Source organism: Tamandua tetradactyla, chromosome 10 (genome assembly GCF_023851605.1).
Source record: "Tamandua tetradactyla isolate mTamTet1 chromosome 10, mTamTet1.pri, whole genome shotgun sequence".
NCBI lineage: Eukaryota > Metazoa > Chordata > Mammalia > Pilosa > Myrmecophagidae > Tamandua > Tamandua tetradactyla.
In genome coordinates this window covers 108,028,963-108,055,544 of record NC_135336.1, presented here as the reverse complement: position 1 = coordinate 108,055,544, position 26,582 = coordinate 108,028,963, and the positions used below count along the sequence as shown (strand labels likewise).

The following is a 26,582-nucleotide window of genomic DNA, read 5'->3' as shown; positions in this document are numbered from 1 at the left end:
TTCCCTATATTTTCTTTCTCTTGCTGGATTTCAGATGTTCCGTCCTCCAGTTCACTAATCCTATCATCTGCCTCTCGAAATCTAACATTGTAGGTTTCCACTGTTTTTTTTTTTTTTCATCTCTTCTACCGTGACTTTCATTCCCATAAGTTCTGTGATTTGTTTTTTCAGACTTTCAATTTCTTCTTTTTTGTGGGAAGCTGCTTATGGCACCGGCAGTGTGCCGGCCATCTTGTGGTCTGACACCATCTTAGGTACTAACTCAAGTTAAGTTTCTATCTCAAGTTAAGTTTCTATTTCCTCACTTCTGCTCTGCCCTTCCCCGAAATCAGCTGACCAGCCTTGGCTAAACTGCCTTTCCCATCTTAGTCTCTGCTGATTGGTTGCTTAACCGCAGGGTAATGCCCAACCTCTGCTAACACCCGATACAAGTCACCTCCCCTTTCTTGCTGTATTAATACCCTGGATTCGCCCTCAATAAATGAGACTTGATCAGAATCCTGTCTTGTCTCCATTCTCTGTGTCTCTTGTCCCAATCCATTCTCACTCCCTCCCTCAGGTCCAGGTTCGTCTTTCCCGCGGGTCGGGTCACTTTTTGTTCATTCCTTGCCTTCTTTATATCCTCCCTCAATTCATTGATTTGGTTTTTGATGAGGTTTTCCATATCTGTTTGTACATTCTGAATTAATTGTTTCAGCTCCTGTATGTCATTTGAATTATTGGTTTGTTCCTTTGACTGGGCCATATCTTCAATTTTCCTAGTGCGATTTGTTATTTTTTGCTGGTTTCTAGGCATTTAATTACCTTAATTAGTTTATTCTGGAGATTGCTTTCACTTCTTTTATCTAGGGTTTTCTTGATGGATGAATTTGTTGTCTATCTGTTCTTTGACATTCAGTTCAGCTTTATCTGGACCTCTAGCTTAAGTTGCATTTAACAGAGGAGAATTTTTCAGTTCTTGTTTTCTTGTTTCTTGCCCTGCTTGTATGGTGCCTTTTCCCTCCCACCCTTAGGAGGGTCTACTTAGACATTATAGACCCCAGCTGGATTTTCCCAGACCAAACTGGCCTCCTATCAGGAGGAAAGAGTCACCTGTGTCACTTTTCCCTGAGGGTGAGACCCAGCAGGTTGAAAGATTTTCCTGTGAAGTCTCTGGACTCTGTTTTTCTTATCCTGCCCAATGTGAGGTGCTTGTCTGCCTGCAGGTCCCACCAGCATAAGATGATGCTGTACCTTTAACTTTGGCAGACTCTCCTTACTAGGGGTGTGGTGGAGACAGAGGAGAGGTTGTAGGCTGGCTTTAATGGCTTCAAATTACCAAGCCCTGGTGTCTGAATTCCTAGAGGGAGGGATTCCACCTGAGTTGGGCTTCACCCCTCCCCCGTGGAAGGCACAGGCTCCAGACAAGCCCCCAAAAGAGCTCACTTCTGCCTGTGCCTGGGGCAGTTGCAGCCTGAAAAGTCCTGCTGTTTATATCCAAAGGCAGTCAAGCCTTTGTAGAAACACAGCCACAAAAACCTCTGTTTCCTTCTTTTTTTTCCCCCCCTTTTTCCGTCAGCCCTGCCCCGTTTTGCCCTGCCAGGGCAAAAATGAGCAACCTCTGCTTTGACCAGGTTCACCTAAGCTGGGGGCCTATTTTTAGTAGTCAGAATTTGTTAATTAATTCCACAATTGGCATTTAATTGTGCTCAGCCCCTGCTACTGGTAAAGTCTCTTTCCTTTACCCTCGGGGAAGTAGCCTGTGGGGGAGGGGCGCCAGCCATCGTGGCTTGGAGAACTCACAGTTCCGGGGGGGCTTGCAGTTGGTCCAGCTGGTCCAGACTGGGGTACGCTGTGTGTCTGGTCACTGACGTGGCCCCAGGAGCTGTTCTGTACTGTTTCTGGTTATTTAGTAGTTGTTCTGGAGGACAAACTAAAATGCGCACATTGTTAAGCTGCCATCTTGACCCGGAAGTCCGCCATCCTCTCTTTTACATGCAATTTATTTCCTGAACAAAGTCATGTGTCATAGAATCTCCCAAATTCTAGCTCTGGTTGACTGTTTTCTCATGAGATTTTAATATGTCTTCTAGTCTTGTATTTTTTCGTAAGCTAGTAGTTAGAACTAGAGGCCTCTTTTAGGATCAGATTCAATGATTACTTCATAGCTGGTGCCATGTACCTCCTATTTTATCACAACATGAGGGAAATGCCAAGCAACACACATGAACAGACTCTATGAAAGATGGTAGGGGAAAAAAAACTACTGGGGGATTGTAAAAAGAATGGTGTTATAGTTTGCTAGCTGCCAGAATGCAATATACCAGAGATGGAATGGCTTTTAAAAAGGGGGATTTAATAAGTTGCTAGTTTATAGTTCTAAGGCTGAGAAAATGTCTCAATTAAAGCAAGTGTTTTAGTTTGCTAGCTGCCAGAATGCAACATAACCAGAGACAGATTGGCTTTTAATAAAAGGGGATTTATTTCATAAGTTCTTCAGAGGAAAGACAGCTAACTTTCCATTGAGGTTCTTTCTTATGTGGAAAGGCACAGGATGATCTCTGCTGGCCTTCTCTCCAGGCCTCTGGGTTCCAACAACTTTCCCCGGGGTGATTCCTTTCTGCATCTCCAAAGGCCTGGCTTGAGCTGTGAGTGCTGAGATGAGGTATGCTGAGCTGCTTGGGCTGTGCTATGTTGTACTCTCTCATTTAAGCACCAGCCAATTAAATCAAACATCATCCATTGCAGTAGGGATGCTTCCTAGCCAACTGCAGATGTAATGAGCAACAGATGAGGTTCACATACCATTGGCTCATGTCCACAGCAAGAAAACTAGGTGCCTTCACCTGGCCAAGCTGATACCTAAACCTAACTACCACAGCAAGTCTACAGTAATGTCCAATCTAAGGCATCCAGGGAAAGATACCTTGGTTCAAGAAGGCCAATGAAGTTCAGGGTTTCTCTCTCAAGTGAGAAGGCACACGGCAAATGCAGTCAGTTTCTATTTCATCTGGAATGGCACATGGCAAGTACGGCATCATCTGCTAGCTTCTTTTCCTGGCTTCCTGTTTCATGAAGCTTCCCGGGAGGCATTTTCCTTCTTCATCTCCAAAGGTCGCTGGCTAGTAGACTCTGATTTTCATGGCTGCATCATTCTCTGCTCTCTCAGAATCTCCCTCATTCTAAAAAATGTTTCTTCTTTTACAGGACTTCAGAAACTAATCAAGACCCACTCAAATGGGTGGAGACATGCCTCTACCTATCCAGCTTAACAACCACTCTTTATTAAATCATGTCTCCAGGGAGATGATCTAATTACAGTTTCAAACATACAATACTGAATAGAAATGGCTGCCTTTACAAAATGGGATTAGGATTAAAACATGGCTTTTCTAGGGGACACATATCATTTTAAACCAGCACAAATGGAGACTCTAAAGATTGCCTAGTGTTGGGAGACACTGGAGTTCGGGCAAACATAGCAGAAACTTCTCTGAACATCTAGGGTATTTACTTGAGACACAAGGAAGGCTACACCGAAGTAGGACTACATTAAGTTCCAGAATAAAGGCTACAATGATGCTTCCTAACAAAGCCTAAAACTTAACCTTGAAATGGCCAAATTCTACTAAATCAGATGCCTGCAAGAATAAAAATCAAAATTAAAAAGATGGCATAATCCAGACTCTGGATTAAACACCATGTATCTACAGAGACACAGGAACACTCATTCATTGCTGATAGGAATTTAAATGGTGCAGTTGCTGTGGAAGACAGTTTGGCAGTTCCTCAGAAAGCTAAGCATAGAATTACCATAGGAAATGTTAGATTGTATATATGGTAACCATATTTTAAAACAAACATGGAACTACAGTACCCTAAGTTAAACCATGGACTCTAGTTATTAGTACAATGTTAAATATGTGCTATGACCAACTGTAATAAGCACTCCACACCCATGCAAAGTATTGGTGGTGAGATGGTGTATAGGAATTCTCTATTTTATGCATTATTGTTCTGTAAACCAGTAACTTCTCTAATAAATAAAATATTAAAAAGATGCATGATCCACAATGACCAATATACAAACACAATTACCAGACATAGCAATGAAGGAGGAAAATGTGACCCGTTGCCAGAAGAAAAGCATAGTCAATAACAACAGACCCAGAGGTGGCAGAGACGTCAAGGTTAGCAGGCAGGGACATTTAAGGGAGATATTCTAAGTATGTTCAAAATTAAAAGAAAAATGGATATGAGGGAACACATTAGAGAATTTAAAGAGAATATCTATGAAAATGTAGAGAGTGAAAATCTAAAAGAGAAAAATAAGATATCAGAAAAGACAATTCACTAGTTGGGGTTAACAGAATATTATAAAATTCAAACAAAACAACCAGGGACTATAAGACAGGTCAAAAGAAATTATTCAAACTAAGCACAGAAAAGGAAAATAAATTACATAAAAATAAAATAATAAAATCTCAAAGACCACTGGGGAATACTGAGATATCTAAAATATGTTTAATTGGACTCTAGAAGAACAGAAGAAATATTGAGATAGAAAAAATATTTGAAGATAATGGCTGACCATTTTCTAAATGTAATAACTAGTATCAATTCACACACACATGAAAAATATGCTCAACAAACTCCAATGAAAAAGAGAAAAAGGAAGTAAAGAGAAAACCATATATAGACACATCAAAGGCAAATACTGAAAAAACAAGATAGATAAAAAATTTCCAAAGCAATAGAAAAAAGAGACACATCACATACACAGGAATTAAAAAAGAATTATGAATGGTTTCCCATAAAAAAAAAGGAAGCCAAAAGACAATGAAATGATATGACAGAAGTAGAAAGGGAAAAACTAACCTAAAATTCTACATAAAATTTTAAAATAAGTGTAAAATAAAGACATTGTCAAATAATTGAAAATTAAAGGAATTCACAGCCAGCAGAAACATATTATAAGAAATACTAAAGGAAATGTTTTAGAATAAAGGAAAATGATGCCAGAAGGAAACTCAGATCTACAAGAAGGAATGAAGAGTGCCAAAAATAAAAAATGTATTTGTAAATAAAAAGAATACTTTGATTCCTAATTTCCCTAAAAGACAACTGACTGTATAAAGCAAAATAATAACCATATTATAGCATGAGTAGAAATAAATTATACTGCAAAGACCACAAAGGTCAGAAGCAGTTAAATGAAAGTAGACTGTGGTAAGGTTCTTACAGTAAATGTGAAAAGGTATAATATAAACTCAAAGTTGTCTGGCGTAAGGATGTATATAGTAATCTTTAAAACAACAACAAAACTGATAGCTGATAAATCAAATTAAGGCAAGAAAAAAAGGATAAAAGAACAGATGGGACAATGGAAAACATATAACAAGATGGCAGAATTAAATTTGACCATATCAATTATTATAATAAATGTAAACAGTTTTAACACTCCAATTAAATATTCATGTTCTAGATAACAAAAGGGAGACCCATGTATATGCTACTTTTAAGATAAATAACTCTACAGACACAGATTAAAAGTAAAACAATGGGAAAAGATATAACATGCAAAACTGCAGAAATTACAGAAAATCTGGAGCGGCAAATTAATATCAGACAAGTAGCCTTATGAGATTTTTAAAAAAGAGATTTCAAAGTAATAAAAGAGTTGATTTATCAAATTGACATAATAATCTTAAATATGAATGCCATTAAGAACACAGCTTCAAAATACATGAAGCAAAAATTGACAAAATTAAGGGATTTAAATAACCCCAAAATTGCAGGTATAGATTTTAAACTGTTACTAATTGATAGAATGTATCAACCAAATATTAGTAAGACTAGAGAAGATCTGAACAGCCATCAACCAACTTAACCTCATTACTACTTATGGAACATGACCCCAAGCACTGCAGACTACTGATTTTTTGCAGATATTAATGGACCACACACTATGACAGACCTTATCCTGTCCCATAAAAAGATCCAATACCTCAGAAAGACTGAAATAGCCCAGGGTATATCTGTGGCCATAATAAAATTAAATTAGAAATTAATTACAGAAAGCATGAACTTCCCTAATATCCCAAAACTAAAAACATTTCTAAATAACTCACAGGTCAAAGAAGAAAACTACAAGAGAAATTAGTAAATATTTTGACAATGAAATGATCATGTGAAATTACATATTGGAATCTGTAAAAATGAGGTACTGCTAAAGCCAAGCATAGAGAAAAATTCATGCTTATATTTGAAAAGAGGAAAGATCTAACAGCTATTTTGAGAACCTCGCTCAAGAACAAAACAAGTAGGAGGCAGGCTGGTAGACAGAAGAGTAGGCGCTCCTGGAGAGCCTACAAAAGAGACTGCAGCCCTGCTAACACCTTGATTTTTGCACAGGGAGACCTGTGCCAGGTTTCTGAGCTACAGAAACGTAGTGTTGTTTTTTTTCACAGCAGCAATAGAAAATGATGTTATCTATAACATTTTTTTAATTGAAAATACCCTCAATAAAGAGAATTTTAAAAAGTCACAAATAACAGATATGAAAGATAAGTTCTACACGTGTTAAACTAATAATAGGGGATTATTATGATAACTTCAGGCCAACAAACATAACAGCTAGGGTGGGCTGGACGAATTTTAAAAGTACACCTTAAAACTGACACAAACTAGAAAAGGAATGCTGTATAGCCCAATAGCTATAGAAAAAAACTGAATTTGTTTTCAAATATCTTCCCACATAGAAAACTCCAGGCACTGGTAAAGTCTCTTGAACATGCAAAGAAATAACAATACCAATCTTAGACAAACTCAGAAAATTGAGGAATAGGGCCTTTCAAGATTGTTGTATAAAACAAAAATAACCCTGATTTTTAAATATGAGAAAAATAAGATTGCAAATCAGTATCTCATAACCACAGATGCAAACAATCTCTAACATCATATTAGCAGAACACATCAAAGATTATTTAGAAATATATCATGACGCAGGGAAAGAAGAACTTGACAAAATACAATACCATGCATGGACAAAAACTCTCAACAAATGTGTTTTTCTGTTAAGCCAAAACCTTGCCTTCTCATGACATCAACCTAACCAAAGACTGGCTATCTGCTCCCACACCTCCATGAGCAGGTGCGTGAGGTCCGGGAAGTGCCCCATCTGGGAGGGGCAGAGGGTCTGATCCTGGAGGACAGGTAGCACCTGAGGAGGGCCCTACAGCCACCCTGCTTTCTCCCTGAGGGCATCTTCTAGACTGCTCTGCAGAAACTGCACGTAGGGGCTCCCCAGTCAGCTCTAGAGAAGGCACCCCAAGCATCCATGTAGAAATTTCTCCTCAAGTCCTTGAGCAAACCTGAAATGGGGCACGGGGTGAGGCTCTGGCTCGGGACGGCTGCTGGATGGCTCGGGGCTGCCCTGGAAGCTGGGGCGGACCCTGCTGAGAAGACGAGGGAGCTCTGAGCCCAGGCGGAGAGCAGAGATCCAGAGGAACACCCCATGCCCCAAGGCCACACCTCAAACTGGGGCTCCAGGCCTGGGAGGAAAGGCACAGCTAAAACCGATCTGCTGGAGCCTAAGCTCAAGCGGTGACAGAAACAGGGCGGTCCACTCATCATTTCTGTGCCTGCTAGAACAAAACCTAACCCTCCAGAGGGGAGCAGTACACTCCCCAGTCCTGGCAACATTTCATCCGTGACACGTAGTTCATAACAAAGAACTCCTCTGGCACACAATGAAGCAATGAGAACATCAATAGTCAAAAGAAGCATATCCAGAGGTGATCCAAATATTATTAAGTTAGCAAGGATTTAAAAAATAACTGTGATTACTATACTGCAGAATACAAAGAAAATGTTGGGTAAATGGGCAAGAAGTATTTCAAAAAAGAGTTAAAATTTAAAGGGGGGAAAACCCAAAACAAACGTACTCTAGAACGGTAAAGTACAAAATATGAAAGAAAAAATCATTGTATGGGGTTAACAGCAGACTGGACACAGCAAAAGTTCAGATTAGTGAACTCAAAGAGGTCAATTAGAAACACCCAAAGTAAAGTACACAGAGAAAAACACAAGACTGAAAAAACAGACCAGAGTGTAGGATGGGAATCCCTTGAAACGGATTATCAAACTATCTGTAATAGTTGAAAAATAGCAGTAACAATATTAGTATCAACAATTACTCTACTGGGCTGTTTTGTTTTGATGTTGTTTTAAGAATATATTTCGCTGGGGATTCAGAGTAAAACTACCATGTTATAAAGTCTCTTGAAGTTATTTTTCCAACATGATTGCATCGCCAACTTGATAGACATTTAGACTAATTTATTCCCATATAATTTCCATATTTAAGAATTGCTTTCTTATTTCTTCTTGATTTAAATGTTCATTGATGAAACAAAAACCTTTACATAGAAAGTATAGATTATACAATAAGATTTTCATTCACAGAAACATTCTCATCTTTGTCCATTTCCTGGTCTCTTCCTTCACATTTAAGAAAAAATTTTTTTTACTAATTTCCCATATTTCCCTCTGTTGTTTCTTTTGAAAATATAAACAAATACATTATGTACATACACTCTTGTACATGTGGACGGTAGACTATTTCCAACCTTGTCCTGCACCTCGCTTTGTTTACTTAATAACATATTCTGGGGGTCACGCCACACGGGAATGTGGAGGTAGCCCCCTTCTTTTCTGTGGATTCACAGAACTGCGCTGCGTGACACACCCTAGTTTATTCAACCCAGGTGAGTCTCTGCATCACTTCCAGAGATATTGTTATTAATACAAGGCCTTATCTCATATATTTGCCAGTGATGGTTGGGGATAGTGTTCTAGAAATAAGATTGCTGGATCAAAGAGTAAATGCAAATGTAATTTTTTTAGATAATAAAGAATTCTCTTCCATCAGTACTGCACCATCTTCTAGCTCTACCATTGGGCCATGCATGAAATATCTCTTTCCTCACACCATCCAAGGATTTTAACCAGTATTTTATTTAAGTCTGTCTTTGCAGATTGTCATTTAGCTAGTTTCATTTTCTAAACCAATCTGAGAACCTCTGTTCTGATATAGGACACTTTAATGATTGCTTATTTTGAAATAGGAGAGCTTAATACTTTCTATTTATTATCAGTGGTTATATCACTCATCTTATCAATTCTCCATTTTGATTTTTGCTGTTTATTTGATGTTTTTGGCACATAAGAAATACATATTCCTTTTTTTAAATTTTTTTTTATTAATTAAAGAAAAGAAAAGAAAAGAAATTAACACAACATTTAGAAGTCATTCCATTCTACATATGCACTCAGTAATTCTTAATATCATCACATAGATGTATGATCATCCTTTCTTAGTACATTTGCATCGATTTAGGAAAAGAACTAGCAAAACAGCAGAAAAAGATATAGAATGTTAATATAGAGAAGAAAATTACAATAATAATAATAAAATATATATATATATATAAAAAGGAAAAAGAAAAAAACAAAAACAAAAGATACAAACAAACAAACAACAACAACAAAAAAAAACTATAGTTCAGATGCAGCTTCATTCAGTGTTTTAACATAGTTACATTACAATTAGGTATTATTGTGCTGTCCATTTTTGAGTTTTTGTATCTAGTCCTGTTGCACAGTCTGTATCCCTTCAGCTCCAATTACCCATTATCTTACCCTGTTTCTAACTCCTGCTGGTCTCTGTTACCAATGACATATTCCAAGTTGATTCTCGAATGTCGGTTCACATCAGTGGGACCATACAGTATTTGTCCTTTAGTTTTTGGCTAGACTCACTCAGCATAATGTTCTCTAGGTCCATCCATGTTATTACATACTTCATAAGTTTATTCTGTCTTAAAGCTGCATAATATTCCATCGTATGTATATACCACAGTTTGTTTAGCCACTCGTCTGTTGATGGACATTTTGGCTGTTTCCATCTCTTTGCAATTGTAAATAATGCTGCTATAAACATTGGTGTGCAAATGTCCGTTTGTGTCTTTGCCCTTAAGTCGTATGAGTAGATATCTAGCAGTGGTATTGCTGGGTTGTAATCCATTCTGCCAGTCTATGCCTTTTGATTGGGGAATTCAGTCCATTAACATTTAGTGTTATTACTGTTTGGATAATATTTTCCTCTACCATTTTGCCTTTTGTATTATATATATCATATCTAATTTTCCTTCTTTCTACACTTTTCTCCATACCTCTCTCTTTTGTCTTTTCGTATCTGACTCTAGTGCTCCCTTTAGTATTTCTTGCAGAGCTGGTCTCTTGGTCACAAATTCTCTCAGTGACTTTTTGTCTGTAAATGTTTTAATTTCTCCCTCATTTTTGAAGGACAATTTTGCTGGATATAGAAGTCTTGGTTGGCAGTTTTTCTCTTTTAGTAATTTAAATATATCATCCCACTGTCTTCTAGCCTCCATGGTTTCTGCTGAGAAATCTACACATAGTCTTATTGGGTTTCCCTTGTATGTGACAGATTGTTTTTCTCTTGCTGCTTTCAAGAGCCTCTCTTTCTCTTTGACCTCTGACATTCTAACTAGTAAGTGTCTTGGAGAACGCCTATTTGAGTCTATTCTCTTTGGGGTGCGCTGCAGTTCTTGGATCTGTAATTTTAGGTCTTTCATAAGAGTTGGGAAATTTTCAGTGATAATTTCTTCCATTAGTTTTCCTCCTCCTTTTCCCTTCTCTTCTCCTTCTGGGACACCCACAACACGTGTATTTGTGCGCTTCATATTGTCATTCAGTTCCCTGATCCCCTGCTCAAGTTTTTCCATTCTTTTCCCTATAGTTTCTGTTTCTTTTTGGAATTCAGATGTTCCATCCTCCATTTCACTAATTGTAGCTTCTGTCTCTTTAAATCTACCATTGTAGGTATCCATTGTTTTTTCCATCTTTTCTGCTTTGTCCTTCACTCCCATAAGTTCTGTGATTTGTTTTTTCAGATTTTCTGTTTCTTCTTTTTGTTCAGCCCATGTTCTCTTCATGTCCTCCCTCAATTTATTGATTTGGTTTTTGAAGAGGTTTTCCATTTCTGTTCGTATATTTAGCATTAGTTGTCTCAGCTCCTGTATCTCATTTGAACTATTGGTTTGTTCCTTTGACTGGGCCATATCTTCAATTTTCCGAGCGTGATCCATTATTTTCTGCTGGTGTCTGGGCATTTAAACAGATTTCCCTGGGTGTGGGACACAGCTGGTTGAAAGATTTTTCTGTGAAATCTCTGGGCTCTGTTTTTCTTATCCTGCCCAGTAGGTGGCGCTCGTGGCGCTCATCTGTCTGCGGGTCCCACCAGTAAAAGCTGCTGTGGCTCCTTTAACTTTGGAAAACTTTCGCTGTGGGGGCGGGTCACCAGCCAAAGCGGCTTAGGGGAGATGCCAATCCGAATCTCGCAGTCGGCCCGGGAAACTGCGCGTGGAGGGGGGGCGCCAGCCACCGCGGCTTGGGGGAGTGCCAGTCCAAATTGCCCAGCCGGCCCGAGACTCCAAGCGTGGTGGGAGGGCCCCGCTATCCAACGTTCCTAGTCGGACCGGAAAGCCACGTGTGTGGAAGGGACCCTGGTCGCCAGCTGCCCCGGCCCGGGGAAACGCACGCCCCTAGGTGATCTCACCGCAGCGAATTCTCCCTGCCCGTTCAGCCATTCCAGAATGGGGTACGCTGTCTTTTTGGTCTCTGTCATGGCTCCGGGAGCTGTTTTGTATTGTTTCTGTTTCTCTAGTTGCTGTTCTGGAGGAGGAACTAAGACCCGCGCGTCTTACTAAACCGCCATCTTCTCCGGAAGTCTCGAAATACATATTCATTTAATATTCAGTTGTTAAAAAAAGAAAAAACTGGCCTAGGTCCTGGACATTTTACTTATTGTCTTCAATAATTTGGGAGCTATTCATCCTCTTTCCTTCTAACCCATATTTCTAATACAATCTAAAATTGAAAATTATAACTTGTTATCCTCATCAGAAAAACAGAAAATTCTATCATGTTTGAGTTATTATTTGTGTTTGCTATGCCAGACACATTACTGCAACTAAAGCACGTGAGCCTGGACATTTTCATTATTGTTAGTGACTATTTTGTGAATAAAACTGAACACAAGACTTTTGTTATCTGAGAACACTCTAGATTTTACCGTAGGGCACAGAAGCAGCAGTCCCGCAGGGAAGACGGTACAGTGTTTTCCACACATCCCCCCAAATATGCCCACAGGTGTCTGCATCTGCAGGCGGGGGCGGGGGAGGGACATTCTCCACACACAGGCGTCCGTGCCTACAGTGGGAGGGGTGTGCTCTCCCCCCACTCAGGAGTCTGCACCTGCATGGACTGGGGTGTTCTCTCCCCCACAGTGCCTGTGTCTGCAGCGGAGGAGCATTCTCTCCAGGCGTAGTTTCACACTTCCACCTCACATGCACGTGCGCCTGACAGTACATCCTACTGCTTTACCTGTTAGGAAAATAGGCATAAGTGGCATCACACTGCTCATGTCCTATTGCTGCTTATATTCCATGTCAGGTTCCTGCAGGATAGCTATGTTTTTAAGATTTATTCACAGTTATACAAGTAGATCCAATTCTTCATCCTAAATGAAGTGTATTCATATATCCAGTCCCATGCAGACTGGCTATTTCCAAATATTTGCACATGAACCCTGTCATGTGTGTCTCCTTGGACAGCCGTGCCGTGTTTTCTGGAGTATATTCCCAGGAGTGGGGCTGGCTGCTGGCTCCTAGGTAGTGTCAAGCTGCTCTCCAGGGTGGGTGCACAGTTTGAAGCCCCAGCAACATAGGAGGGCCCCTCTCCCAGCATGGGGGTCAGCCCCTGATATTTTCAGATGGGGGTGGCAGCGGTGGCGAGGAAATGTCACCTCTGTATCGTTTCAGTTTAAATTTCCCTGTTGCCTGAAAAGGCTGAATGCCTCTTCATGTGCTGATGGTTAAGCAGCTTTCCTCTTCGGAGACTCTTTATTCTTTACCCAGCTTTCTATGAGGTGGTTTGTCCCTTTCTGTCCTGATTTACAGGCCTTCTTCACGAATTCTGCCAACAAGAGCAGGAGCTAAGGTGGGTGAGGCCAAGAGCAAGGAGCCGGCAGGCAGGCTTCCGGGAGGTAACTGAGGCGCCATAGTTCACAGTGGGATGTGGGGTGAGGGGTGACAGGGCATGGGTGAAGAAGGCTGGGTCATTCCCCAAAATTAGGAGGCTAGGAGGGAGAGGAGATTCCAGGATCAGGTTCCTGCATAGACAGCTGGTCAAGCTGTCTATGCAGGAGAGTGGGAGAGAGGTCTCCCACTGAACCGGGTCCCACAACCACGTCTCTGTGAGTGGGAAGCCCAGAAGAAGTAAGTGGAATCACAGGACTTTTGGAATCCTCAACTTTTAAGAAAAAGAACCTATATAGAACACAGAAGAGGAGTATCCACAGAGGCAAGGAGGACCGGGGGAGGGTACAGCAATCGCCGCAGAAGAATGGTCATGTGTGTTTTGTCCTGTGGTTTCAGAGCAAGAAGGAGGTAGAAGTCTGACCACAAAGGGCTGAAAGAGTCAGGTACCAGACAGGCACGCCTGCAATTTAATAATACTCCTAAATTAAAGAAAATCAGGAATTACAGATACTTAAAAAAGAAGGGAATTCATGTTATTACTTGTGATAAAGTGATTCTTTAACAAATCCTTGTGTATAAGAATCATAAAAGATAATTTCCTAGTTATAAAGATGCAAAAATAAATATCTTTATTATATATCAGTAATACTTACAATAGCAATCAAAAATATGAAATTTAAAATGACGAAAGATAACTTTATCAAGGAGAACATGCAAGACCTATACAAAGAACATCAAAATTTCACCGGACACCTCATATGGAATATGAGCAGAGAGCCTGCCATGTTCCTGAATCGGAAGACTCTCCCTGCCAACATTAATATTTCTAAGGCAAGGCCAATTAAAATCCTTTTTTTTTCAAAATTGACAGAATAACTCTAACATTCATCTGGAAACACAGAAGTGTGAAATAAACTAAAGTTTTGGAGGAAAAAAAAATGAGAAGATTCGTCTTTGGTGTAGAAACAGATGCATATCAATGAGATAGGACGTATCTGAACATTATAAAAGGGGCATGATGTGTAAGTCACTATGTGATAAAAGTGGTGCTCCTCAGCAGTAGGAAATTTTTGACTAATTGTAAAATGGCACTGAGACAAATGCTAACCCTTTAAAAACAAAACAAAAAATCAAATGCAATCATCACTCTACCAGTTATTATCCACCCCTGTGCTTCTATGTTGCTGTGGCTAGAAGTCTGCAAACTACATCTCCAAGGTTCCCTTGTGTATTGATTTTCTAGCACAGTCTAACAAATTATAAAAAATGTAGCAGCTTAAACAACATTCACATATTAGTTCATAGCACTAAAGAAGTCCACATACACAGCATGGCTGGGTTCTGTACATCAAAAGTCTCACAAGGCTACAACCAGGGTGTCAGTCAGCTAAGCTCCACAGGAACTCAGGGTTCTCTCTCAAGCTCACATGTTGGGGCAGAATTCAGTTTCCTGCAGCTGTAGGACTGAAGTCCCCATTTCCTTGCTGGCGGTCAGCTGGGGGCCACTTCCAGCACCTACGGGCTACTTGCCTCCCTTCTCCATCTTCTGAGCCAGGAAAGGAGACTCGACCTCCTGCTGGATCCCCCTCATGGTTCAGTTCCCTGACTTTCTCCCTTTCTGGCCCCTGGACCCAGATTTAAACAGCTCATGTGATTATGTCAGGCCCATCCAGATAATCTCCCTTTTGATTAACTCAAAGTCAATTAGTAACCTTAACTATATCTACAAAATCCCATTCTCCATTTCCATAATATATGACCTTTCTAACCAATACCCTGTTAAATGTGCTCTGTCTGAAACACTGGAGTGGGATCCATTTCCTGACATATAGAGTCATCAAAATATATTCTAGAAAAATTAGATTAAAATGCAAAAAAATGACAATGAAGTTACTATAAGAAATCATTAAATATTACATATTTATATGATGAGGAAGACATTTATATGCATGAAACCAAAAGCAGAAAATCATAAGTGAAAATCACTCTTAGAAATCAGTAAGGAAAGAGTTGATTCTCCCAAAAGGCAAATGGGGAAAGCATTTGAATACGTAATTCACAAAAGAATAGAAATAACTAGTAGGGATTTTTAAAAATTTTATATATAGTACCCAAAGAGAAGGTGGCAAAGAGTGTAGTGCTAGTGCTGAGAGCACCAGAGCCGAGGCTGGGGCCAGGAGTTCCAGGAGGGCCACGAAGGTGGCTGGAGGCCTTTGGTTCTGACTCCAGGCAAAGGGAGGCTGGGGCAGAATTCCAAATGCAGGCCACCTGGCTGGACTGCCCAAAGGGAGGCTCCTGGAGGCGTGGGTGCACCTGCAGCCTGCGGTCCTGGTTCCTGGGCGGCCTCCTCTGTGGAGGACACTCAGCCCAGCCGCCCCTGACTAATAGCTCTGACTCATCACCTCTCAGCCTCAGTTCTCATTCTAAATGGGGACAATAAAAATACCCACCTTTCAAGATTGTGAAAAGGTACACTGTAATTTGCAAAGTGCTATACAAATGAGAGAATTTTAAGCCTTACTTTCCCAGTATAATTCCGGAGTAAGAATAGGAGGTAAGAGGAAGGAATAGAGAAAAGAATGAGGAATGTGACTACTGTATTAGTTCTGGGCACTTCCAGGACCAAACAATGCCAGGACTCCATTACTTGCAATGGAGGTGAGGAGAAAGATGGAATTTTGCTCTGTGACTCTGGGTGTCTGCTGACCTTATCTCTGTTTCCTTCTCTACAAATCGGGTAGATGGGCTGCAGAGCCCTAAGCTCCTGCCTGCTCAAGGTGGTAAATGCTCTTGGCTAGACGAGCGGAAAGGCTGCACCTTCTCAACCCCGCTGGTGTGTGAACAGAGGCACAGGCGTGTGTGCAGGGCCTGACCAAGCACTGCCCAGAGTTGCCCTTGCCTCAGACCGTCTGCCCATGCCCTCCGGCCAGGGCTAACATCTGCCTTCAAACAGAAATAACGCAGGGATTTTAAAGAAAAAGTCTCCAACAACGCTAGTGTGTGCTCCCTATCTTTTTTTGATTCTTCCATCTCTTTGTACATTTGAAGAGACCAGAAACCTAAGGTTTTCTTGAACTCTCATGCAGTGGGAAGACCAGGCCCCAGTGGATGGAGAGATCTGGAATGTTCACACTCAGAGGCCATTTTACTCTCCTCCTCTCAAGGTTCCCTTTCCCAGGGTCACTCCAGGTGTCCTCTGCTCTCCTGTGGCCTAAAGCAGGAGCACAGTGCCAGGAGAGGAGGGGGCTGCCCCGCCGGCCCCCCAAAAGAGGCAGGCAAGTCTGTGCTGGGCCAGTACTTGGACAGAATGCCATGAGAAGGCAGCAGCCCTTCCAGACGCACCCTCTCCCACAGACACGCCTGTGCCCGCTCCAGCCTGACAGGGTCTTCACAGTCCCTGAGCTCAGCACGACCCCTGAGTGCAGCCTCCAGGCCCTGCCATGCCCCATCACCCACAAGGCCACAGCACAGGAGCTTGTTAGCATGTAATTTCCCCGTACACAGAGAACAGCGCCTGCCTGGCACCCAGAAGGAAGCCAACATATGTGCACTGAATGAAACAGGAATGGTAGCAAAAGATCTCACTGCCACTGGATAAGCCAGTGATGGGGCACACAGTGTGTTGCAGAAGAATCCAAACTTCCAGCCTCCTGGCTTAAGCGCACAGACAACCAATCTATCCTGTAGGCTATAGAGAGCTCAGGAAATTAGAAATTAGATTATAAAAAGCATTGGGAGGGGCGGGCCACGGTGGCTCAGTGGCAGAGTTCTTGCCTGCCATGCCGGAGACCTGGGTTCGATTCCTGGTGCCTGCCCATGGGGAAAAAAAAAGCATTGGGAGAAATTTATTTTTCAGTAGTGTTCCCAGGGAGGGAGTAGTCAGTTAACATTAAGAGGGGTCTGCACCCACACTTCTCCGGAGCCAAGACAAACATCTTTCCTGCAGCATCCAGTGCACAAGTGATACGCATTGTAACTGTGACATTTGAAGCAAGGAGGGGCAGTGTCCCCATGCAGGGTGCCAATCCATTGACACACCCTGCCAGGGTCCCCGCACCATCTTCCAGGCAGAAACTCACCACCTGCCTCAGAGTGGGCACCCAGATGATGCTGAAGGCACAGCCCCCACACCTCTAGAGGGGGGCAAGCCCAGCCCAGACATGTATCTCCCGAGGCCAGGCCAGAGCAGGGCTATGATGGAAGGGATGAGCTATTTCTAACCATCCTCGTGAACTGAAGGACACTGACAGAGGAGGCCATGTAGGCCCCCATTTCCTCAGGGGCTCTCTGGCTGCTCCTCCAATTTGCCTGCTGGGGCCCCGGCTGGGCGCAGCACCCGGGAGTCCCGAGGGAGCTCAGCACCCAGCATGGCCTCCCCAGCGCCAGTTCTGAGCCATGTGTTTTATGTAAAGTTCTCTGGCAGAGTGAGGGCAAGAGTGCTTGGTCTCTGGGCTATGTCACATGCCCAAACCAACCACGGCTTCTTCCTGCCTCACTCAGGGCTGGGAAGAGGCCCAGAGAAAGCATTATCCTCTGTTGCTGCTTTCTCTATTTCTATTCTATGAAAAGGAACATAAAAAGTGATAACTGCAATTGGCCAAATTTTCCTGAACGGCAAAAGATAAGCAAAAGCCAGTAAGACATTAAAAGTCTGACCAGCCACGTAAGCAGCTCATAAGTAAATATGCTTGCAGCGCACCCACACACGCCCAGAAGAAAGGGCAGCTCCTGGGCTCGGAGGCTCACCCCCCACTCCCTCCAAAGACGTAATTAATGGGACTGCTCCCACACAGGGAGACCCGTCAACTCAGGGTGAAGGAATAGTCATCAAATTACAATTATAAACAGAATAAAAAATAAACATCAGTCTTTTCTTTTTTTGGAGGGGGGGCAGGGGATGTATGGTCTGAGAATCAAACCTGGGTCTCCTGCATGGAAAGCAGGCATCCTACCACTGAACATCAGTCTATTTTTAAAGAAACTCCACAAAGGATTTTCAATAACATCTTATCAGAGAAAGTATTAATATCAGAATAAAAGTTGTCACAACTTTTCTTCTACTTATGACTCTTTACCCTACTGAAAACAAGAAAAATAGTTACAAGAACTCATAAGATTTCAGGAGAAATGGCTGAGTATTAAATTAAACATATAGCAAAACCAAGCCTATACTTAGTGCTTGACAAGGGTAAAAACCTTTTACTTAAAAAAAACATTGTTTTTTTACTTAAAAAACAAATATTGCCTGTATTTGTTTTCCCTGTGGGTAGAACAGTTGTTCTTGTAAATAGTAAAAGCACAGCAAAGAATTTCCAATTTTAGCTCTAAAGTATAAGGAGCTTGAAGTTATGACTTCATATTTACAACCAGAAAAAAAGCGGAATAAACTAAAAATCAACAGCTTTTCTTAGACCCAGCAGAGAGCTGAGCTGCAAGGGAATGCACTGCCCAGGACCCAGGAGAGCCAGGGAACCCAAGTGAGGGCGGCGTGCAGCTGCCAGCCGGCCGGAGGACTTCACCCACACGCTGCGGGGCGGCCGGCGCCAGAATCATGGTCCCAAAGACATCAACCCTAATCCCCAAAACCTAGGAAAATGCTACATTCCATGGCAAAGGGGACTTAGGATGTGACTAGGTTAAGGACGCTGAGGTGGGGAATTCTCCTTTACTATCCAGGTGGGTCCAATGTCATCAGAGGATCCTGACAGGAGGGAGGATAGAAGAGAGTCCAGAAGCTTCTCCACTGCTGGCTCTGGAGACCAGGAAGGGGCCCCGGTAGGCTGGAAAAGGCCAGGACAGAGACTTCCCTTAGAGCTTCAAGCGTGAAAGACACCAGAGGAAACAGACACGATGACACACTTAGGGAAAAACTAGGGTAAAAACTGCTGCGGGGTTCTTGTCAGAAACCATGCATGTGAAAAATAGAATGAAGTATATGCTTACAGTTTTGAAAAAAAAAATGCCACCAACTTACAATTCTATCTAGCAAAATTATCCTTCAAGAATGAAGGAGAAAAAAGATCTCTCAGATAGGCAAACACTGAAAGAATTCACTGTCAGCAGTCAAGGCCTGCAAGAAATATTAAAATAAATTCTTCATGAAGAAGGAAATTGATGTAGATCAGATAAACTTGAATCTATGTAAAGAAAGGAAGAATGTCAGAGAAGGAATGAGTGGAGGTAAAACACAATCTAATATTTTTCTTATTCTTAATTTATCTAAAGACAGCTGCTTGTTTAAAATACTAGCAGTGACCCCATCCACGTGACAGAGTGTGTGGACTAGGGAACAAATGGCAGAAACGCCACAAGGGGCAGGAGGGACGAATCAGGGTGCTCTGCTCCAAGGGGTCCGGTGTACACTTGGAACAGGGGGAGCTGTTTGAAAGCAGACTGCACTTCACAGGTACAGAGCTTCCGTTTGGGGTGATGGAAAAGTTTTGGTAATAAATGGCGGTGATGGTAGTGTCACCAAAATGAAAACTAACCAAAATGTTTGTCCCATCTAACTTCTGTTTCTGCTTCAGTTGTGCTTATTTCCAGCAAAACGTAAGTACAAACACCTGCGATCTGAAGCTCCTGCAGCTGCTGCCCCCTGGCCCTGCAGTGAACCACAAAGACCCCACCCCACGAAGAAACAAGAGCCCATCTCTATGCCTGCTGCAGCCAGGGATGCCCTTCACAGAACTTGCACCCTAAGCCCCAACCCTGACCCTACTTCACCTTTGCTCATTATAGTAGTAAAATCCCCGCCTCTGGGCAGGATCTAGAACCATTTTCTGAACATGCAATGCATACAGAAGAATGTTCTGGCATGGCCAGGGACTATGCATGTGCAAAACCAATTCTTCAGAAATCCCCTTGGCCCCCTAGCACCAGCCACCTGCCCAAACATCCTCTGACCCCCTATAAAAGAATCCCATTCACCTCCTTTTGGGAAGAAGGTGCCTTTAGGACACAAGTCCACCCTTCTTCATTTTTTGGCCAAATAATAAAGTTCTGCTTTGCTTCACCAAATCTGGTTTCATTCTGTTGATGTGAGCAACACTGGACAGGAGCCCTGTTTTGAGGGTTCAGCTCAAAAAGGGTCAATAACAGTAGCACAATATTGTGAAATTTATGAATGCCACAGAAACTGTATATTTCAAAGTGGTTAAAATGGGAAATTTTAGGTTGTATACATGGTATCAAATAAAGTTTCTGAAAACCATAGAACCGTACAACATAAAGAATGAACACTAAATAAACTACGCACTATAGCTAATAGAATGATTTAATAATTTTGTTTAATCAATTATAACAAAAGTATCACATTAATGCAAAATGTTAATAATGGGGAAAAGGGTGGGTTGAGTGGGATATATAAGAACTTTTCACTTTCTACATGATCTTTCTGTAAACCTCTAAATTATCTAATTAAAAATAAGAAAATGGGGGGTGCAAGGGTAGTTCAGTGGTAGAATTCTCACCTGCCATGTGACCAGGCTTGATTTCTGGCCAATGCACTTACCCACCCTACCCCCCAAAAAACTCAACAAATGGTGCTGCAATAATGGGACAGTCACAAGGAGAAACATGACCCCCACCATATAGCATAGAAAGAGAGAGAGAGAGAGAGAGAGAGAGAGAGAGAGAGAGAGAGAATGGACCTTGACTATTTAGAAATGTATATTGCAAACTCTAGGTAATCACTAAAAGAATATTTTAAAATGAACTATAATTGTCATGCTAATACAGGAAATAGAATTGAATCATATAAAATGCTCAGTTAAAACCAGAGAAGTCAGAAAAAGATGGGAAGAAATGAAAAACAAAGAACAAGTGCAAAGAATAAAAACCACTTACAAACTTGGTAGATATTATCACAACTGTATCAATAACTTTAAACATGAATGATCTAAATAAAGAAACCACAGCCAACTGCATGTTGCCTACAAGAAACCTACCTTAATGACTCAGATGAGCTAAAAAGTGAAGGAGTGGAGTAAGAAATAACATCCTACCATGAATCAAAAGAAAGCTATGTTAATTTAGGACTAAACAAATTTCAGAACAAGCAATTTGACAGGGATAGAGACGGGCATATGACAATGATGACGGTGCTAGTTCTCTAAGAAGACACAACAACATATATACACCTAACAAGGCAGTGTCAAAATACATAAGGAAAAACTGATTGAACTGCAAGGATAAATAGACAAATTCACTATTATAGTTAGATAGTTCAACACCCACTTCTAGTAACTTGTGCAAGTCGCAAAAGTCATACTGATATTTATGGATAGTTCATGACACACCATCAGAAGAGAAATTCTTCTTAGGCTCATATAAAGCATTCACCTAGAGAGACCACATTCTAGGCCATAAAATGAACCTTAAACAAATTTAAAAGAAGAGATATCATACAAATTACGTTCTCAGATTATAATTGAATGAAACAAGAAATCAATAACAAAAAGTTAGCTGGAAAATCTCCAAATATTTGAAGATTAAACAACATACTTCTAAATAATACACTGATCAAAAAAGAAATCTGAAGAGAAAATAAAAAATATTTTGAGTTAAATTAAAATTAAGGTACCACTTATCTAAAATTGTGGAATTGTAACCCATACCAAACTTTGAAATCTGTTCTTCCACTAATTTTTGCAAAGCACTTTGAAATTTATTGCCTTTTTTGTATATATATTATTTTTTACCAAAAAAGGAAAAAAAAAAAAGAGAAGGTGGAATATAACAGAAAAGATAGGATTTAACAAATGAGTATGACTGCTGAATCATTATATTGGTATTTCTTTTGGTCTCCAGTGTCTTGGAGCAACCAGAAGAAAAAAACTTAAAGGCATGCAAGTGTAACCCATATCAAACTTTAAAATCTGTTCTACAACTACTTGTTAAAATGTACTTGGAAATTTACTGCCTTTTTGTATATATTTCACAATTTAAAAAAAGTTAAAAAAAAAAAAGATACCACTTATCAAAACCCGTGCAATACAGCATAAGCAGTGTTTAGAGAGAAATTTACAGCAGTAAGTACAATTATTAGAAAAGAAAGACCTAAAATCTAAGCTTCCAACTTAGGATATAAGAGAAAAAAGAGGAATTTAAGCATAAAGCAAGCAGAAACAAAGAATTAAAAAAGTTAGAGCATACATTTTTAAAAATTGAAAAGGAGAAAATCAATGAAACCGAAAGATATTTTCTTGAAAACATCAATAAAATCAATAAACCACTAGCCAGGCTAACCAAGCGGGGGGTGGGGGGTGGGGCGGGTGCAGAGTAGGGAAGGGAAAAGACACAAATGACCAATATCAGAAATGAAACAGGGACCACTGATACTGATCCCATGAACACTGAAAGGATAATAAAGGAATACTACAAACAACTCTCTGCCCACAAGTCTGGTAACTTACATAAAATGGGCTAAATTATTGAACATAAACTAACAAAACTCACAAGGAGAAACAGATAATCCGAATAGGCTTCTATATTGATAGAAAAATATGACTCAATAATAAATGACCTTCAAAAAAAAAAATCACTTGGCGTAGATGGTATAATTGGTGAACTCTATTAAAAACATAAGGAAAAAATAGCATCAGTCCTTTGCAATCTGTTTCTGAAAATAAGATCAAAAACACTTCCAAACTAATTCTATAAGGCCACCATTCTCCTAATACCAAGATCAGATAAAGATATTACAAGAAAGGAAAACTTCAAACTAGTATCACTCATGAACATAGATGCAAAAATCATCAACAAAATGTCAGCAAATCAAATCTAAAAATCTATAAAAAGAAATACACATCACAATCACATGGGAATCAGTCCAGGCATGCAAGACTGGCCGAACATTTAAAAATCAATTAATTTAATCCACTAGATTAACAGGATAAAGAAAAAATCATGACCATATTAATTGATGCAGAAAGAACACATGACAAAATGTAACACACATTCATAATGAACACTCTCAGCAAACAAGGAAGAGAAGGAACTTTCTCCATCTTGATAAAGAACATCTACCAAAAACTTAAATATTTCTTCACACCCACTGGTAAAAATCTGGACACTTTCCCCTTAAGATCAGATAAAGGCGAGCATGTCTCCCTTCACTCTTTTACCCCTCTCATATTCCCATTCAAAATCAAATTAGATGTTCCAGTTAATGCAATATGACAAGAAAATAAAAGGTATTCAGATTAGAAGAAGTAAAATTTTGTTCACAGATGACATAATTGTACATGTAGAAAATCTGAATGAACAACAACAAAAAATAACTTCTGGTGAACTAATAAGCAACTAATGCAAGGATGCAGGATATAAAGTAAATATAAAACAGTTAAGTACGTTTCTGTGTACCAGCAATGGAAACTAGAAATTGAAATTTAAAACACAATACCATTTACCTTACCACCAAAAAATGAAATACTTAAATATGAATCTAACAAAATACATACAGGATCTATACAGGCATGCCATGCTTTATTGCACTTCACTTTATTGTGCTTCACAGATATTGCATTTTTTGCAAACTGAAGGTCTGTGGCAACCCTGTATTAAACAAGTCTATTGGTGCCATTTTTTGAACAGCATGTGCTCACTTTGTCTCAGTGTCACATTTTGGTAATTCTCATAATATTCCCAAGTTTTTCATTATTGTTCTAGTTTGCTAGCTGCCGGAATGCAACACACCAGAGACGGATTAGCTTCTAATAAAAGGGGATTTATTTTGTTGGTTCTTCAGAGGAAAGGCAGCTAACTTTCCACTGAGGCTCTTTCTTATGTGGAAGGCACAGGATGGTCTCTGCTGGTCTTCTCTCCAGGCCCCTGGGTTCCAACAACTTTCCCCGGGGTGATTTCTTTCTCCATCTCCAAGGGCCCGGGCTGAGCTGCAAGTGCTGAGATGAGGAATGCCGAGCTGCTAGACTGTACTACATTGCGTTCTCTCATTTAAGCACAAGCCAATTAAGTTAAACGTCACTCATTGCAGCAGACACGCCTCCTAGCCGACTGTGGATGTAATTAGCAACAGATGAGATTCACCTACCACTGGCTCATGTCCACAGCAACAGAACTAGGTGCTTTCACCTGGCCAAGTTGACAACTCAATCTAACTACCACAATTATTAATGTATCGGCTATGGCAGATCTATGATTAGGGTGATCTTTGATATTATTGTCATGGTTTTGGGGCGCCATGAACCACACCCATGTAAGACAGGGAACTCACATGACAAACGTGCTCACACTGCTCCACCAACTGGCTGTTGCCCTATCTCTCTCCCGCTTTTCAGACCTCCCTATTCCCTGAGACACAACCACACTGAAATTAGGCCAATTAATAACCCTACAATAGCTTCTAAATGTACAGTGAAAGGAAGAATTGCAGACCTCTCACTTTAAATCTAAAGCTAGACATGATTAATCTTGAGGAAGGCATGTCAAAAGGTGAGACAGGCCGAAAGCTGAGGCTCCTGTGCTAAACATTAGTCAAGGTGTGAATGCAAAGGAAAAGTTCTTGAAGGAAATTAAAAATGCTACACCAGTGAACACACAAATGATAAGAGAGAAAGCCTTAATTGCTCATATGGAGAAAGTTTGAGTGGTCTGGAAAGAAGATCAAACCAGCCACAATAATCTCTTCTACTAAAACCTAACCCAGGGCAAGGCCCTAACCCTCTATAATTCTCTGGAGGCTAAGAGAGGTGGATAAGCTACAGAAGAAAAGATTGAAGCTAGCAGAGGTAGGTTCATGAGATTTAAGGAAAGACGCTGTCTCCATAACATAAAAATACAAGGTGAGGCAGCAAGTGCTGTTGTAGAAGCTTCAAGTTATCCAGAAGACCTAGCTAAGATAATCAGCAAAGGTGGCTACACTAAACAATAGATCTTCAGTGTTGATGAAACACCCTTCCATTGGAAGAAGATGCCTTCTAGGATTTTAATAGCTAGAGAGACGTCAATGCCTGGCTTCAAAGGACAGGCTGACTCTCTCGTTAGGGGCTAATGCAGCAGGTGAGTTTAAGTGGAAGCCAGTGCTCATTTATCGTTCTGAAAATCCTAGCCCTTAAGGATTACACTACATGGACTCTGCCTGTGCTCAATATATGGAACAACAACGCTTGGAGGACAGCACATCTGTTCACAACATGGTTTACTGACTGTTTTAAGCTCCCCTTAAAATCTACTACTCCGAAACAAAGATCCCTTTTAAATATCACTGCTCATTGACAATGCACCTGTCACCCGCGAGCTGTACAATGAGGTGGATGTTGCTTTCATGCTGCTAACACAACATCCGTTCTGCAGCCCATGGATCCAGGAGTCAATTTGACTTTCAAGTCCTATTATTTAAGAAGTACATTTTGTAAGGCTTTAGCTGCCATTGATAGTAATTCTCCTGATAAATCGGGGGAAAAAACCTTCTGGAAAGGATTCACTATTCTAGACGCCATTAAGACCATCCATGATTCATGGCGGGGAGGTTAAAATATCAACTTAATTAGAAGTTTGAAAGAAGTTGATTCCAACCCTCATGGATGATTTTGAGGGTTTCAAGACCTCAGTACAGAAAGTAACTGCAGATGTAGTGGAAATAGCAAGAGAGCAGAAATAGAAGTGGAGCCTGAAGATGGGACTAAATTGCTGCATCTGATGATAAAATTTGAAATGATGAGTGTGCCAGTTTGAAAGTATTTTGTACCCCAGAAAAGCCACGTTTTAATCCTGATTCAGTCTTATGGGAGCAGCTGTTTCTTCTAATCCTGATTCAATATTGCAGGGTAGAAATTTTCCATTTGATTATCTCCACAGGGATATGACATGCCCAACTGTGGGTGTAATCTTTTGATTAGATGGAGATGTGACTCCACCCATTCTAGGTCGATCCTGATTAGATTACTAGAGTGTTCAGAAGGGGAAACATTTCGAAGAAACCTCAGAAGCAAGAGAACTACAGAAATGACAGAAACTACAGAGCTGACGGAAACTTCAGAGCAGAGCTGATACAGATGCCGATACTTAGAGAACAGAGACATGGATGTTTGGAGATGTTTGGAACCCAGCAAACATCACCATGGGATGTTAAGCAAGTTAGAACTTGGAAAGAGCAAAGGGAATCCAAGAGATAAAGGCCAACCCCAGAGAAGCAAAGTGAGGAACTTTCACAGGAACAGACACTGAAGCAACAGAACTGAGGAGTAAGGGAACAGAAGATGCCAGCCATGTGACTACCCAGCAATAGAGCTGTTCCTGACCCACTGACCTTCCTTGAGTTAAGGTATCTTTCCCTGGATGCCTTACTTTGGACACACTTATAGGTTAAGAACTGTAAACTTGTAACTTATTAAATTCCCCTTTTTAAAAGCTGTTCCTTCTGGTATATCACATTCCAGCAGCTTGCAAACTAATGAGGAATTGCTTTTTATAGATGAGCAAAGAAAGTAGTTTCTCAAGATAGAATCTACTCCTGGT

The 26,582-nt window shown here is 40.7% G+C and overlaps 1 protein-coding gene across 42 annotated transcripts in view; it reads right to left on the bottom strand.

The window, feature by feature from the left end:
* The window catches only part of PCBP3 (poly(rC) binding protein 3), a 470,825-nt gene that overhangs the window by 173,404 nt on the left and 270,839 nt on the right, over positions 1-26,582 (bottom strand). For 3 of the 42 annotated variants that reach the window (XM_077119217.1, XM_077119220.1, XM_077119228.1), the window contains one exon: positions 1,783-1,912. The exons of the other annotated variants lie outside the window; for them this stretch is intronic. The gene's annotated coding sequence lies outside the window, so the exon portion shown is untranslated. The remainder of the gene's footprint in view (positions 1-1,782; positions 1,913-26,582) is intronic. 42 annotated transcript variants of the gene reach the window in all.